We start from the raw sequence: 14,024 nt of genomic DNA on the forward strand, positions 1-14,024 counted from the left end.
ACAGGGAAGTGGGTGGTGATTGCCAGATTAAGTTAGAGGAAAGAATGTCATTCCTCTTGAGGTCAAAAGAAAATGCACACAGGTGTTTTCTGAATTACTGAAGCCCGACTTAGGAAGAAATGTCCTTTCCTATAAAACTGTAATGATAAACATGTGTGTTATGTGTACGTGTGTAGGAATAAAATACACCGATTGCATCTGTCTTTACCTGTAGATACTTATTTATATGCCTGTTTTGTACCATCTCCTATTTGCCATCCTATGCCCAGGAATTTATAACCAGTATGGAAATAAGCCAAATGACTTTTTATCATGAGTATTCTTACACTTAAATCAGAGGTGTGCATCTTTCCAGCCTTTTCTTCCGTCGTCCACTAATTCTATTTCCAGATCTTGAGAAAACTCTTCTACCTCTCTCTTTGACTCTCGGCCTATTACCACCACCGGCTCTCCTAATTTTCTTTTTTATCATTGTTTCTTTGTCTAAAATGGCCTTAGTCATGGCTGGAAAACAGATAGGTACAGGCTAGTGATGGATTGCTACAAAATAAAGAAGTGGCACATGTTGAAACCAGGTCACCCTGATAAAGACCCAGGGTCAAGAAAACACAAACACCTTTGAAATCTTTGAAATAGTAAATTCCTTTTTTTGTGTGTGGTACTGGGGTTTGAACTCAGAGCCTTACCCTTGCTAGGCAAGTACTCTATCTTTTGAGCCTCCAAACCTGCCATCCTTTTTTGACTCTCCAGCAATGCAATCTCATTACCTTCCCTCCAAAATTTTTTCTGCTAAATTTTTTTCTTTATTCTTTTTTTTCTTCAGTGCTAGGGTCAGTACTGGGGCTTGAACTTAAGGACTTGTGCTACTGCTTGGCTTTTTTTGCTGAAGGCTGGCATTCTACCACTTGGGCCACAACTCTACTTTTGGCGTGTGTGTGTGTGTGTGTGTGTGTGTGTGTGGTGTGTGACAGTCTTGGGCTTGAACTCAGGGTTTGGGTGCTGTCCCTAAGCATTTTTGCTCAAAGCTAGTGCTAAACCACGCTAGCCAGAGCTGGCTTCAAACTGTGACCCCCTGAATCTCACTCTCCCAAGTGAGCTAAGGTTACAGGCGTGAGCCACCAGCATCCAGCTCACCATTTCTTACTAAGCTTTACTTTGTTTATTTTCTTTCCTAGCATTGTATCAAGATCATTTTGCTACTGCAATTCCACAGCATTTCAGCTACATTATAAAACTTTTGACCCATAAACTCAACAATATGACCTTGTCTTAGTAGAGGTGGGAACTTTTTTCTTCCAAGGGCCATTTGGATATTTATAACCTCCTTGTGGGGCCAAACAGAATTATCGATATAGGCAGATGGATGCAGGCAACCAAGAGTAGTATACGTGTCTGGCCCTTCATATACCAAATTGTTTTTCAAGCCTTAGCCTAAGGGCTGGACTTTCCCCATCCCTGAACAGGGAAAATCCTAACCTCAATCCAGGACCTGATAGTCTCCTGTCACGGTAACATTCTCTGTGTGTCTGACATATGTAATTATATATACACACAGCCTATGCATTTTATATCTACATATGCCTATGTATGTGATTATACATGTATAGATAAATGATTCTGTTTTTAGAAAGGTGACACATATAGGTGCCCCCGAACAACACAATGTTATTTTGTTGAGTTAGTGAATTGAAGAGAAACAGATTGTGTATGCCATCGAAGCAAACCTTGCCTGGAAAATGCCTTCTTGATGAGAATTAATATCACAGCTATTAATAACTGCCACCTCCAAATGTCTTCTGTGTTTCATTTTTCTTTAGGAAAATATTTTTTTTTTTTTAAATCCCGGCTTCGTTTCCTAGTCGCCACATGTTGGTGTCTCTGCCTAGTCACAACCCACCTGTTCTTCAAGGTGTTCCCGGCAGTCTTCCTAACGGTTTCAGCACAAACTACACCTTTGGCAGCAGTAGTAGTGGTGTTCGCTTGCATTTTCCCTGTCCTGGGCCTGAATCATGCCAGCCAGGTGCTGAAAGCAGGAATCAGCAGTCGGTCCCCAGGACCCTCCCCTAAGTGCGACTTGCCACTCCCATTTGGTAAGAGAGGGAGGATACTGAGGCTAGCAGAAGTATACAACCTTCAGAAAGTGGCAAAGGCAGCCAGGACTGGAACCGCCAGCCTGTATGTCTGCTCCCGTCTCGCCTTATTTGCTTCCCTCGATGTCCTGTCGATAACTTAATCCAGCACTTAATTATATATATTGTTCTTTCTTGTCTAGCATTAGTGGTTTGGTTCCCCCCCCCCCCCACTATTAGATTATATAGGAGCTTTTCCTTTGGGGGGGGGGTGTCAATTAGATATATGATACCTGCCAGGAGCGTATCAGGCTCAGACATGAGGACACAGTGGAAGTTTTTAGTTATTAGCAAGAATGATTTTGTAAAAACAGTGATCGGCCAAATGGCTTTCTGAACACTTGGTTTTTGCAACGACACTGGTGGGCTGTGTTTTTTCACCGTCGACTAGGTAGGCTTGACTGCCTGCCTCTCTCCAAGTTGTCAGGGAGAACTGATCGTTTTCAGGGCCTTCCCTCTGCCCTCCAGGAGCCGGTCAGATGCAAGAGAAACACACGGGGTGGGGTGTGGGGGGGGGTGCTGGGGTCCCCGGTGCCTGGTTTTCCTGCCACCTCCAGCGCTCCTGCGCGCGTGGGTGCACCGTTTGCACGCGCATGGGTGTGCCCTGTGGGCATGTCTGTGCCCTCCCGCGTGCGGCCGAGGCCGGACCCGCTGGTGTGCCTCACCACCGTATGACTTGCATATGAGTGACTGTGGGTGTGGGTGTTCCTGAGCATCCATCTATGCATCTCTCCATGTGGACTTTTCCTGGTTGACGTAGCCCAAACACGAGCGACAGGAGCAGGGAAAGGGTGGTCAGCCCACCTGTGATTCCTGTGGGTGCTCAGTCGGGCCTCGGTGGGTGGGAGGCTTCGGCACCAGGCTCGGTCCCGCGCTGCCCTCTCTTTGCCCGGTGCCAGAGTCTGAAGGCAGCTGGGGAAGTGGGCGTGGTGAGCGCGGCGGTGGGCGTGGCGAGCGCGGGCGGTGGGCGGGGCGAGCGCGGCGGTGGGCGGGGCGAGCTCGAGCGCGGGCGTGGCGAGCGCGGCGGTGGGCGGGGCGAGCTCGAGCGCGGGCGTGGCGAGCGCGGCGGTGGGCGGGGCGAGCGCGAGCGCGGGCGTGGCGAGCGCGGCGGTGGGCGGGGAGAGCGCGGGCGGTGGGCGGGGCGAGCCGCGGCTCTCCGGGCATGCTCGGCCAGGGCGGCTGCTGGCGGGGCTGGTGGCGCTGCTCCCCGGCCGGCCCGAGCGGCGGCGGCGGCGGCGGCGGCGCGGGACAGTATGAGGGGAGCACTCGGTAAGTCCTAACGTCTCTCGCGCTCCTGACCCCCACTGTCCACCCGGCTCGACCCCCGCTCCCCACAGCGCCTCGCGGGCCTGGCCCCCAGCCTCCGGCCAGCGCCCCCCAACTTCTCCCGCCGGGACGGGGTCCCTCCCCCCCCCCACCGCGCTCGCGGGGCGCCGCACCTCGGGTCGCAGCCCCGCCCGGAGCCCCCCGCGAGGTGCCCGAGCCCCGGGGGTCGGGGCCGGGGCCGGGCCGCGCGGCGGAGCCCCCCAAGCCCGCAACCTCGGAGTGGGGGGCGCCCGCCGGGGCGGCAGCGGCCCCGCCCCTCGGTGAGGTGCGGGGTCCCGGGCGCGGGGCCCCCGTGGGCGGGTCCCCGGCCCCGGCGGGCGCCCCGGGACTCGGGGAGGGTCGGCGAGGGCGGAGGGGGGTCTCCCGCCGCCACCCGGGCCGGGGGCCAGTGCCCTCCCTGGCCCCCCAACTTCGCACGCCTCTGCACCCCTGGGGTCGACAGCGTCTGTCCGGGTCCCGGGGGGGCGGACGGAGCCCCCCACCCAGCAGCGGGGACCCTGCCGGCGGGACGAGGGGGAGTTGGCTGGCCGCTCGGGCTCGGGCTTCGCCTGGACTAAAGGCGGCCGCCGTGCTGCCCGGCCCGGCCCGGCCCGGCCCTGCCCGGGGGCTCGGGGCTGAGGATTAGGGCGGTGGGGGGGGGGGGCGCTAATCGGGGCAGCCCGGCCCCAGGCTGCGCCCGAGGCGCGGGAGAAAGGGCAGGAGCCCCGCCCCGGGGAGGGATGTGTGCAAATCCCGTTAATGAGCTCCTCCGGGGGGATGGGGGGAGATGGGGGGGGATCTGGGCGGGATCGGTGAGGGGGACTGGGGGAGACCCGGGGTCCCGCCGGCTGGGGTCCCCGCACTCCCCCACCCCGTCCCCACCAGCGAGGCCCGCCACACCCCCGGAGGCCGGGGTCACCATGCTCCACTCCCTGTCAAGGGCCCAAGCAGCCGAGCCGGGTGCGTGTGTGTGCGCGTGTGTGTGCACGCGTGTGTGCGTGTGCGCGCGCGTGTGTGTGCGCGTGCGTGTGTGAAATGGAAGCTGTGATTTCACTAGTGAAAAAAGAAAACACCCAAAAGTGGAACTTTACTCCTGTACAACCTGGCCCCGTGCCCCAGTCCTCACCCACCCGTGATGTCTCAGAGCAGAGGATTTGGGGGAGCGCTCCTGCCCCTCCGCTCTCCCCAACTCTGGGTGCCTGGCCTTGACCTCCAGAGGCGGGCTGGGCACCGTGGGTCTCACCACTCCCAGGTGGTTCGTGTGTGTGTGTGTGTGTGTTTTCTGGTGGTGACGGTTCAGAGGATGTGTGTCCCACCGTTTTCTCCTTTCCTTGTTTGGCATTTTTGTCTTCTCAGACTTGCAAAGAATGGGCGTTCTCTCGGGATGAGGGATGAGGGTTAGGAGATAAGGGGGCTTTGGGGGAAGTGCAAGATGGGGTTATGGCAACCAGAATCATAGATTTTCTAACCAGGAAAGCAACAGCAACTCAATCTTGTAAACTGAGTGATCACAGGCTGGACCAAAAAACCAACCAACCAAACAAACAAAAACCCAACCTCAGGAAAACAATGCCTTATGTCTGGCACCTTTAGAATTTAAAATGAGTAGATTGAGGTCAGCAGGCAAAGAAGGAATACATAAAGATCTTTGGAAATCATGGAGATTCTGTTTCCGTGGCATTTGTGTTGGTTTTAATGTGAAATGAAGAGTTTGCTAAGTCCCTTTGGGTTTCCACAATGTTCTGTGGGATCAAACTTAATTATTTACCTTGCTATTAAGCCCAATTCTTTGTCACCATCTGAGCAAGCTTCCTGAAGGTCTCTCTTGGTTACTCTGCACCAGCAACCTGTAGCAAACTTTCACTCCATTGGGAGTGGGCAAATATTTGCCGAACAGAGGCCTTTAGTCTAGTCTGTCTGTTGGGCCTTTCTCCCGCAAAATGTCACCCTCTGCTGCAGAGACGGGAAGGTCAGGCCCTTGGCAGGCCCAAGAGATTGAAGGGACTGGGTGGGCGGAGGAAGCCTGTTTTCAGGAGGAGAAAAGTGTGTCTGTCCACTCCCTGGCAGCTCAACACACAGAGTTGAATGGCTGCTTGCTCTGGGTGGGTTGACAGGCTCCACTAGCTCATCTGAGAGAGATCTCAGATTCCAAAGGCCTGTACTCTCTTGCTCAGTAGTTATACAATGTAATTGATGATCTGAGACACACAGTAAAATAGATAAGGGACAACTTTTCACTTAAAAGGAGACACGACAGGATCCTCGAAGTCTGTCTTTTTGAAATGCCTAGATAAATCCTTTCTTAACCATCACTGAAGAAAGCCCAGAAGTTGGTGTCTTCCCCAAGTCCTCCTTGTCCCCTTTAGTTTTGGAAGAACAATAAACTATATCGTAGGAGGCCAGTTTCCCTTTTAATGAGCTTGGCCAGACTCCCCGGTAATTAATCTAGAGAGAGTTCAGAACATAGAGTGTAGAGCTGAAACAATTGTCCTGTTGTGGGCTGTATTTTGATAAGTGAGAACTTATCTCTGCAAGCCATCCAATGGGCGTAGCGCTGAGCCCTTGTCGCCGCTGTCTTTTGGTTCTCTGTAGTTATTTTCACCTTTTGGGTGGGAAGGCTTGTCTCCCTCCTGGTACCTTCCGTCATGCTTTGTCTGGGGGCTGCTGGACCGCTAAGGGACATGCATAGCCTGCAGCCAGGAAAGGGGAGGTCCGCTGCCTTCCTGTGTTCTTCAAACACTAAAAGGTGCTTCATAATCCCACAGAAATCTCCCTCCAGAACCCCTTCCACCTCTACAACCCCTAAAAAATCCCGTGTGCTCCCTTGAAATGTTTTGATTACCTTTACTTTCTACAGCTAAATGCGTTTTCCAATAACTTTCTAGATAATACGATCAGACCAGCAAAGGTTTCTTATCAGACCACTGGTGTTTCCTGCTCCTTCGTTATCTCTGTAGCTTACCTAATAAGGTAGTTTGTTGTTTCTGTTCATACTGTTGGGAATGGATGCCTGTGTGTCTTTCAGAGTGGGGAGGGAAAGCAGGATGAGAGCAAGTGTATGTGCAGGGAGAATGGTTAGAGAGAGAACCTTTTTCCTTTTTGCTTAAGCTCTGAATTTTGCAGTGTTTACATTTGAAATAACCATGGATGACTTTTGTAGTTAGAAAATAAAAATGGAAAAAGGACGAGAGATAATTTGAAGCTTAACATTTTAATAAAACTCTGGTGCTTTTATGCTAAAGATATTTACAAATAAGAAAACCAAACTAGTATGTTAAAAGTTTAATAAAATATTTTAGGAATCTTAACATACAGCACTAGACATGTAGAATGCTAATAGAATAAAAACTCTATCCTGTTGTAAGATTTACAGTTATTTTTCTACAAGTAGTCCCAAATTCCAGAGGATTTTAAATCTTACCCAGTTTCAGTCCTTTCTTAATGACTGGCACTCTGTCGTAAACGTTAATGTGGAACCTTAGGGTCTCTTATAAATGGGGAGAAGTAGCCCAAAACACTAATTTTGGGACAGGTTTTTTTTTTTTTTTTTTTTTTGGCCAGTCCTGGGCCTTGAACTCAGGGCCTGAGCACTGTCCCTGGCTTCTTCCCGCTCAAGGCTAGCACTCTGCCACTTGAGCCACAGCGCCGCTTCTGGCCGTTTTCTGTATATGTGGTGCTGGGGAATCGAACCTAGGGCCTCGTGTATCCGAGGCAGGCACTCTTGCCACTAGGCTATATCCCCAGCCCCCTGGGACAGGTTTTAGAGATGAAAGAAAAGACAGGAAAACAGAAACATCACATTAGTTGTGGGAAAAAAATAAGACTGGGAGGAGTTAAAAAAGATAATTCTTATTAAAAACTTACGTGCCCAATGGGTACTTTTTCCTTTTAGTCACTTTTAATCACTGCCTTAACGCAACCCAAATCAACACGACTAACATTCCAAGATCCTTTTGATCCCAGACCCAAGTTTTTCATCTCATTTTTTTTCTTTTGTCACCTTAAGGCAAGCTAACTCAATGATGCTTACCCTGCTAACATGATTACTTCATAGATTAAATATGCTTTTTTATATCTTCCTCAAGCTTAACAACTTGAGTGCTTGGCAAAGCTGGCCAACACACTGTGTGGTATGGTAACAAGGACTTGTGAGAACTTCTTGTTCCCGGAACTTAAAAATGGAATCGTGGGTTTATTTCTTTAATAATTAAGGCTAGGAAAGGAAATCTCAATCCTATTGTTCACAATAAAATACACAATTCTACCATTGAAAGGGAGAAGCAAAGTTGTAGAAAGCATTTGCACACCATGTATCAGTTAGCAACACACTCCATTCTGGTTTGTTTAATGTCTTGGCTATTTACCTCTTGTTTAAAGAAACTACTTCGTTACATATTAATCATAGTGTTAGAGCTAAAAGTTGTCAGTTGAAAAAATATTTACACTGAACTGCCAACAATTTGAGGGACCAATTACATCTTAACTATGGAATGTCAGTGAATAGAAGGGAAGCTGGACTTTTAGAGGAGTACCATGAGCTAGGGAGACCTAGAATGCAATTTTTAATTGTGTATTCGATTTGGGGCAGAATGTGTGACTTTGACTTCAGGATCACTGGGAACAGGTTGAGTTCCCACAACAAAGAGACTCACGTGCTCTATACTATCCATTTTCTTTTGGGCCAGAACGTGAACTAAAAAATAATAAAAGAAAAAGATATCATTCACTGTCAGAATAAACTTTTAAAAAGCAGTAAGTGTCGGCTAGTGGTTGGAGGGTATGGTGAGTTACGTTATTATTTGTAAAATAACTACTCTATAACAATGAATGCTACTAGTATGAAGTGATCTGAATCTAATTTAATTTACAATTAACATATGGATCATGCTATGACTGATAGTGACTGATAACTAATGATGAAATCAAGTAATATTAATCATAACGTATTTATTAAGATATATGTACCTAAGCTTGTATGAGGCATAAAGATTTAAGTTATGGATTTATTAAGTATGCTAAGCCTATGAAATTGCCAGTATTGGACCACTTTCTTTAAAAAAAATAGCATGCATTAGTTGTGCCAGGGGAGTTTCATTATGACATTTCCACACATGTGAACAATGTTGTATCCTTATCCCATTCTCCTTAAAACAATTTCAGATTTCATTGTTCTATTTTTATTCAAGCAAACAAACTACTTGGATGACATTCATCCTCATTCAGGCTCTACTTTGGCCTTCGCCTCTCACCAGTATCTACTCCAACACAAAGCCTGTTTTACTTTTGAGTTATTTTCCCCACATCCTTGAGAATATTAATGGTACCAAGGGGTATTTCAGGCATGCATATGTTATATTTTGATTAGAATAACCTTTTCTTTTTTAAAAAAAGTATAAAAAATAATACATTGCTATAAACGAATAAATAAATAAATAACCTGTGTTGCTGGTGGAAAAAAGTTCAGATGTCTATGTGACTTATTGCATACCAGGGTTCTAAACCATTTACATTTATTATTTTGTATAAAGTATTTATATTATTATCCCCATTTAACAGAGGAATGATAAAGATTAGTTAAGTGATTTGGCCAAGAATAAGTTCTGAGACCTGAGATAGCGCCTGCCCATTTTTATTTATTTTTAATTATTATTATTATTATTTTGGCCAGTCCTGGGGCTTGGACTTGGGGCCTGAGCACTGTCCCTGGCTTCTTTTTGCTCAAGGCTAGCATGCCACTTGAGCCACAGCACCACTTCTGGCTTTTCTATTTATGTGTTACTGAGGAATTGAACCCAAGGCTTCATGCATGCTAGGCAAGCACTCTACCACTAAGCTATATAGAGTAACCTTTTCTCTTATTTTCTCTTTCCGAGCCCCTCAACCTCCTGTTGATCAACAGCTTTCATTGAGATTCCTTATGCAGTCTTCCTACATAGTTATAATGTATTGACATTATTTACCTTCCATCTTTCTTCTCTTTGCTTCCCCTCATCCCCCTAAAATAGTCCCATAGTTATAATCATGTTCTATGAGTATGCATGTGTGTGTGTGTGTGTAGAGAGAGATAAGCACGTGTGTGTGTATTTGTGTGTGGCCGCACACGATCTATATATGCATGTATATATACCATATACCTATATGGTATATATACACATTTTTATATATAGGTATATATGCGTATGTACACATCTATTATTATGTATATTTTTAAGTATTTGACTGTTTTGTACTTTCAAAATGATTTGACCTAATGCATTTCATTGCAGATAATTATAAGAATAAAGTATAAATAAAGGAAATGTTTAAAAAAACCACAACAACTGAATCCAAGAGCTGGAACTGTGGCTTAAGTAGTAGAGCATAAGCTAAGAGCAAAAATGTCAAGCCAGAGACTCTGAGTTCAATCCCCAGTAGTGGCACAAAAAAAGAAAAACAAATAAAAACAAAAAATAAAATCCAGCCAGGTGCTGGTGGCTTATGCCCATATCTTAGCTGCTCAGGAGACTGAGATCTGAGGATCATGGTTCAAAGCTAGCCTGGTCAGGAAAGTCTATGAGATTCTTATCTCCAATTAACTGTCAAAAAACGAGAAGTGGAGCTATGCCTCAAGTGGTAGAGAGAGCTAGCCTTGAGCAAACATGCTCACCACACACACAAGTTAAAGTTCAGTATTGTCGTCAACATTTGGATTTCTTCTTATTTCCCCCCCTCTGTGTGCATATGGCTATAAAAGAAATTGGTAACCACACTAATCTACATTGTCTTTGTTATTTAACATGTACATTTAGCACGAACATTCCCTGTGCCATAACAAACCTGCCTAGAATTCTATATATGCGTGTACATATTATAATCCCACCATGTTGATGCAGCCCTTATCTGGGCGTTTAGTCAAGTTCTATTGCAAACAAACCTTGTATATCTCTGGTTATTTATTCTATCGGGATGAATCCTAAGAAATGAGATTATCATGCACAGGGTTCAGAAGTGTAAAGATATTTACTGCCGACTGCCTGATCACTTTCAGGGAAGGAAAAGTGTCTCTGCCCAGGACGCAGCTCCTCACACACACGTAGGCAGCCATGCAGAGCACTCCCTGGAGAGCACTTGTCGCCCTCACCACCCAGCACCGCTTCACGCACGCTTCCACCGAGTACCTGGTATGCGAGTAATGGCATTCCCATTTAACCTGCTCGCCTGTGATTCCTGATGAGGGTGAGGTGGCTTGTTTGTGTTTATTTTATTCTTTTTTTTTTTGGCCAGTCCTGGGGCTTGGACTCAGGGCCTGAGCACTGTCCCTGGCTTCTTTTTGCTCAAGGCTAGCAATCTGCCACCTGAGCCACAGCGCCGCTTCTGGCCGTTTTCTGTATATGTGGTGCTGGGGAATCGAACCTAGGGCCTCGTGTATCCGAGGCAGGCACTCTTGCCACTAGGCCATATTCCCAGCCCTATTCATATTTTTAATTGAGCATATCTTTTCCCTTCATGTTCTAAGGAAAGTTTTAAAGGAAAGAAATATTCCGGTTCATGTAATAAGTTTATTAGTGTTTTATTTCTTTTCACATTACTATAACTATGAGAATAAAATATTGCCTTTTGTTTGTTTGTTTTGTCAGTCATGGAGCTTGAATTCAGGGCCTGCACACTGTCCCTGAGCTTTTTAGCTCAAGGCTAGCACTCTGCCACTTTGAGGCACAGCTCCACTGCTGATTTCCTAGTGGGTAGTTGGAGCTAAGAGTTTCACAGATTTCCTTACCCCAGCTGGCTTCTGACAGCAATCTTTAGATTTCAGCCTCCTGAGTAGCTAGGATTACAGGTGTGAGCCACCAGTGCCTGGCTGTAAATATTGTTATTTTTATAAGTGGAATAAGAAAGAGAAAATGCTACCTATTAAGTGGCATTTATTTGCCATTGGCCATTGGTGACTTTGAGAATACCCATGACTGAAGTAACACCACCTAGACTACAACCTCCACCAGGAGGGTCATGGCTGCATCTGTTAGGCCTTTATTTTCCAGTGTCTGGCATGTCCAGTGCAGAACAACTGTCTTGCTGGCTTTTGATTGGAGTAAGTAAGTGTGGGACACCTGCTTTTGGATGGGGACTTACAGGCTATCTCCTTCGTGGTCCTCCTCTTCCCAGTGTGTGGCTATTTACCTCTGCTCTCTTGGCCGCCCTCTGCACGGGTGATAACGAGGCCAAGGTCAGAGGTTCTGTTGCATGACCTATTTAGCTTTGTTCTGTGTCATGGCCACAAGCTGTACTCAGCCCTTAACCCCCCAGCCTGTGGCCAACGGAGGAAAAAAAGGGGGGAGGGGGAGGTCTTCGGTGGGGCCAGATTTCTAAAGTTACAAGGATTCTAAGGAACTTCCAGGCCAGCCTTCCCAATATACTCTTTCAGGGAAAGACAGGAGACCCAAGGATTCTTTCTTTTTCTCCTATGTGGTGTTCCTGGCTGTACACTTGCGCACGTGCACACACACACACACACACACACACACACACACACACACACACACACACACACACTGAACAGCACAGAGAAATAGATAATCTGACAGTGAAGGGGAGACAACTCAGCTACACTTGTAAATGCCATTACATTGTGAACAATTTCTTGATGTAGTAATTCCTCTCATTTGAATATAAACCTTGCTGTGGATAATTAAAAGAACTCTGAAATCTGCTACACAATACATTGCTTTCTGTGGTCCCATTCAATTCTTTGGAAGGGACAAATAATCTTTGATTTTAAAAAACCCATTTGCAATGATTTGTGGGATAGAAAATTTTATAGGAATAGGTAGGTAGGTTAAGTCAAAATCAGATTGCCTGTCATTATCTTACACCCATAATTATTCCTAGTTTTTGTAAACGAGATGACTATTATCCTAGCTACATACACTAAGGCTGAAATTCATAGTATTTGTCTTGAAAATTACTTTTTAAAAATATATTTTTTATTCTTATTGTAAAGGTAATATACAGAGGGATTGCAGTTACATAAGTAAGGTAAGGAGTGCATTTCTTTTTGAAAAATGTCACCTCTTCCCTTGCTCTCTCCCAGTTTTCTCCCTCCTGTTCTCACCCACAAGTTGTGTAGTTCATGTTCAACCTAGTGTTTAGTATTGCTGCAGCCTTTGTTCACCCTTTCTCACTCCCTTTCTCCTTATCTTCCCCCCAAAAGATAAACTAACAAGACAAGGAAAAGAAAGCAAAAACAGCAACAGTGAAAAAAAAAGTCTTGTTTCCATTTTTTGAATTTATATCAATACATATTGTTTTATAGGATCATATGCACGTGTTATCAAACCTCTCAAGAATATCCTCCTTTGGTCTCTCTCCATGTGAATGCTTAGAGACCTGTATAATGTATGATGTCCTAGTATTGTGTCTTTCCTTTCCTTTCCTTTCCTTTTCTCCCTCCCCCCTTCTTTCTTTTTTTCAATTCTTTATTATCAAACCGATGTACAGAGAGGTTACAGTTTCATACGTTAGGCATTGGATACATTTCTTGTACTGTTTGTTACCTTGTCCCTCATACCCCTTCCCTCCCCCCCCCCCAGGTGTTCAGTTCACTTACACCAAACAGTTTTGCAAGTATTGCTTTTGTAGTTGTTTGTCTTTTTTTTACCCTGTGTCTCTCAAATTTGGTATTCCTTTTCAATTTCCTACTTCCAATACCAGTATACACGGTTTCCAATATACTCAGATAAGATTACAGAGCTAGTCTAGGTACAACCACAGGAAGGTGATACAAGAACATCATCAATAATAAAAGCTACAGATACACATGGGACGTTGAAAGTAGTTACAACTGTGATATAACAATTGTTTCCATAACATGGAGTTCATTTCACTTAGCATCATCGTATGTGTTCATAAGGGCATAGCTATTGGGCCTTGTGATGCTCTGCTATGACTTGCCTAAACCTGTACTAATTATTCCCAATAAGGGAGACCATAGAGTTCATGTTTCTTTGGGTCTGGCTCACTTCACTTAGTATATTTTTTCCAAGTCCTTCCATTTCCTTACAAATGGGGCAATGTCATTCTTTCTGATAGAGGCATAAAATTCCATTGTGTATATGTACCACATTTTCCTGATCCATTCGTCTACTGAGGGGCTTCTGGGTTGGTTCCAGATTCTAGCTATGACAAATTGTGCTGCGATGAACATAGTTGTGCTGGTGGCATTACTGTGATTTTGTTTGTGGTCTTTTGGATAGATACCCAAAAGTGTCCCCCCTTCTTTCTTTCCTCCCTCTCTCCCTCCCTTCCTGGCACATGCATGCGTGCGCTCTCTCGCGTTCTCTCTCTCTCTGTGTCTCTCTGTCTCTCTCTCTCTCTCCCTCTCCCTCTCTCTCTCTCTCTCTCTCTTTCCTTTTTAAACCATCCAATATGTAGATTTATAGGCACATTCTAGTTACCACAAAAGATGGAAACCATGCAACCTTTGTTTCTTTGGGTCTGGCTTACTTCACTTAATACAACTTTTTCCAAGTCTTTCCATTTCCCTATGAATTATACAATATCATTCTTTCTGAATTCCATTGTGTATATATACCACATTTTCTTGATCCATTCATC

The 14,024-nt window shown here is 45.8% G+C and overlaps 1 protein-coding gene and 1 long non-coding RNA gene across 4 annotated transcripts in view; one reads left to right on the plus strand and one right to left on the minus strand.

Annotated features, from left to right (window-relative positions):
* Positions 1-3,343: 3,343 nt before the first annotated feature.
* Positions 3,344-14,024, plus strand: part of Jcad (junctional cadherin 5 associated) — a 43,990-nt gene continuing 33,309 nt past the window's right edge. The window contains exons 1-2 of one of the 3 annotated variants that reach the window (XM_048367549.1): positions 3,364-3,398; positions 9,308-9,369. The gene's annotated coding sequence lies outside the window, so the exon portion shown is untranslated. Of the gene's footprint in view, positions 3,399-9,288; positions 9,370-14,024 lie in introns of those variants that run through there. The other 2 variants (XM_048367550.1, XM_048367548.1) reach the window with 2 other exon arrangements.
* Positions 10,886-14,024, minus strand: part of LOC125366828 — a 31,596-nt gene continuing 28,457 nt past the window's right edge. The window contains exon 2 of the long non-coding RNA XR_007213981.1: positions 10,886-11,962. This is a non-coding gene — a long non-coding RNA (uncharacterized LOC125366828). The remainder of the gene's footprint in view (positions 11,963-14,024) is intronic.

The sequence above is a fragment of the Perognathus longimembris genome, chromosome 18 (assembly GCF_023159225.1).
Source record: "Perognathus longimembris pacificus isolate PPM17 chromosome 18, ASM2315922v1, whole genome shotgun sequence".
Classification (NCBI taxonomy): Eukaryota; Metazoa; Chordata; class Mammalia; order Rodentia; family Heteromyidae; genus Perognathus; species Perognathus longimembris.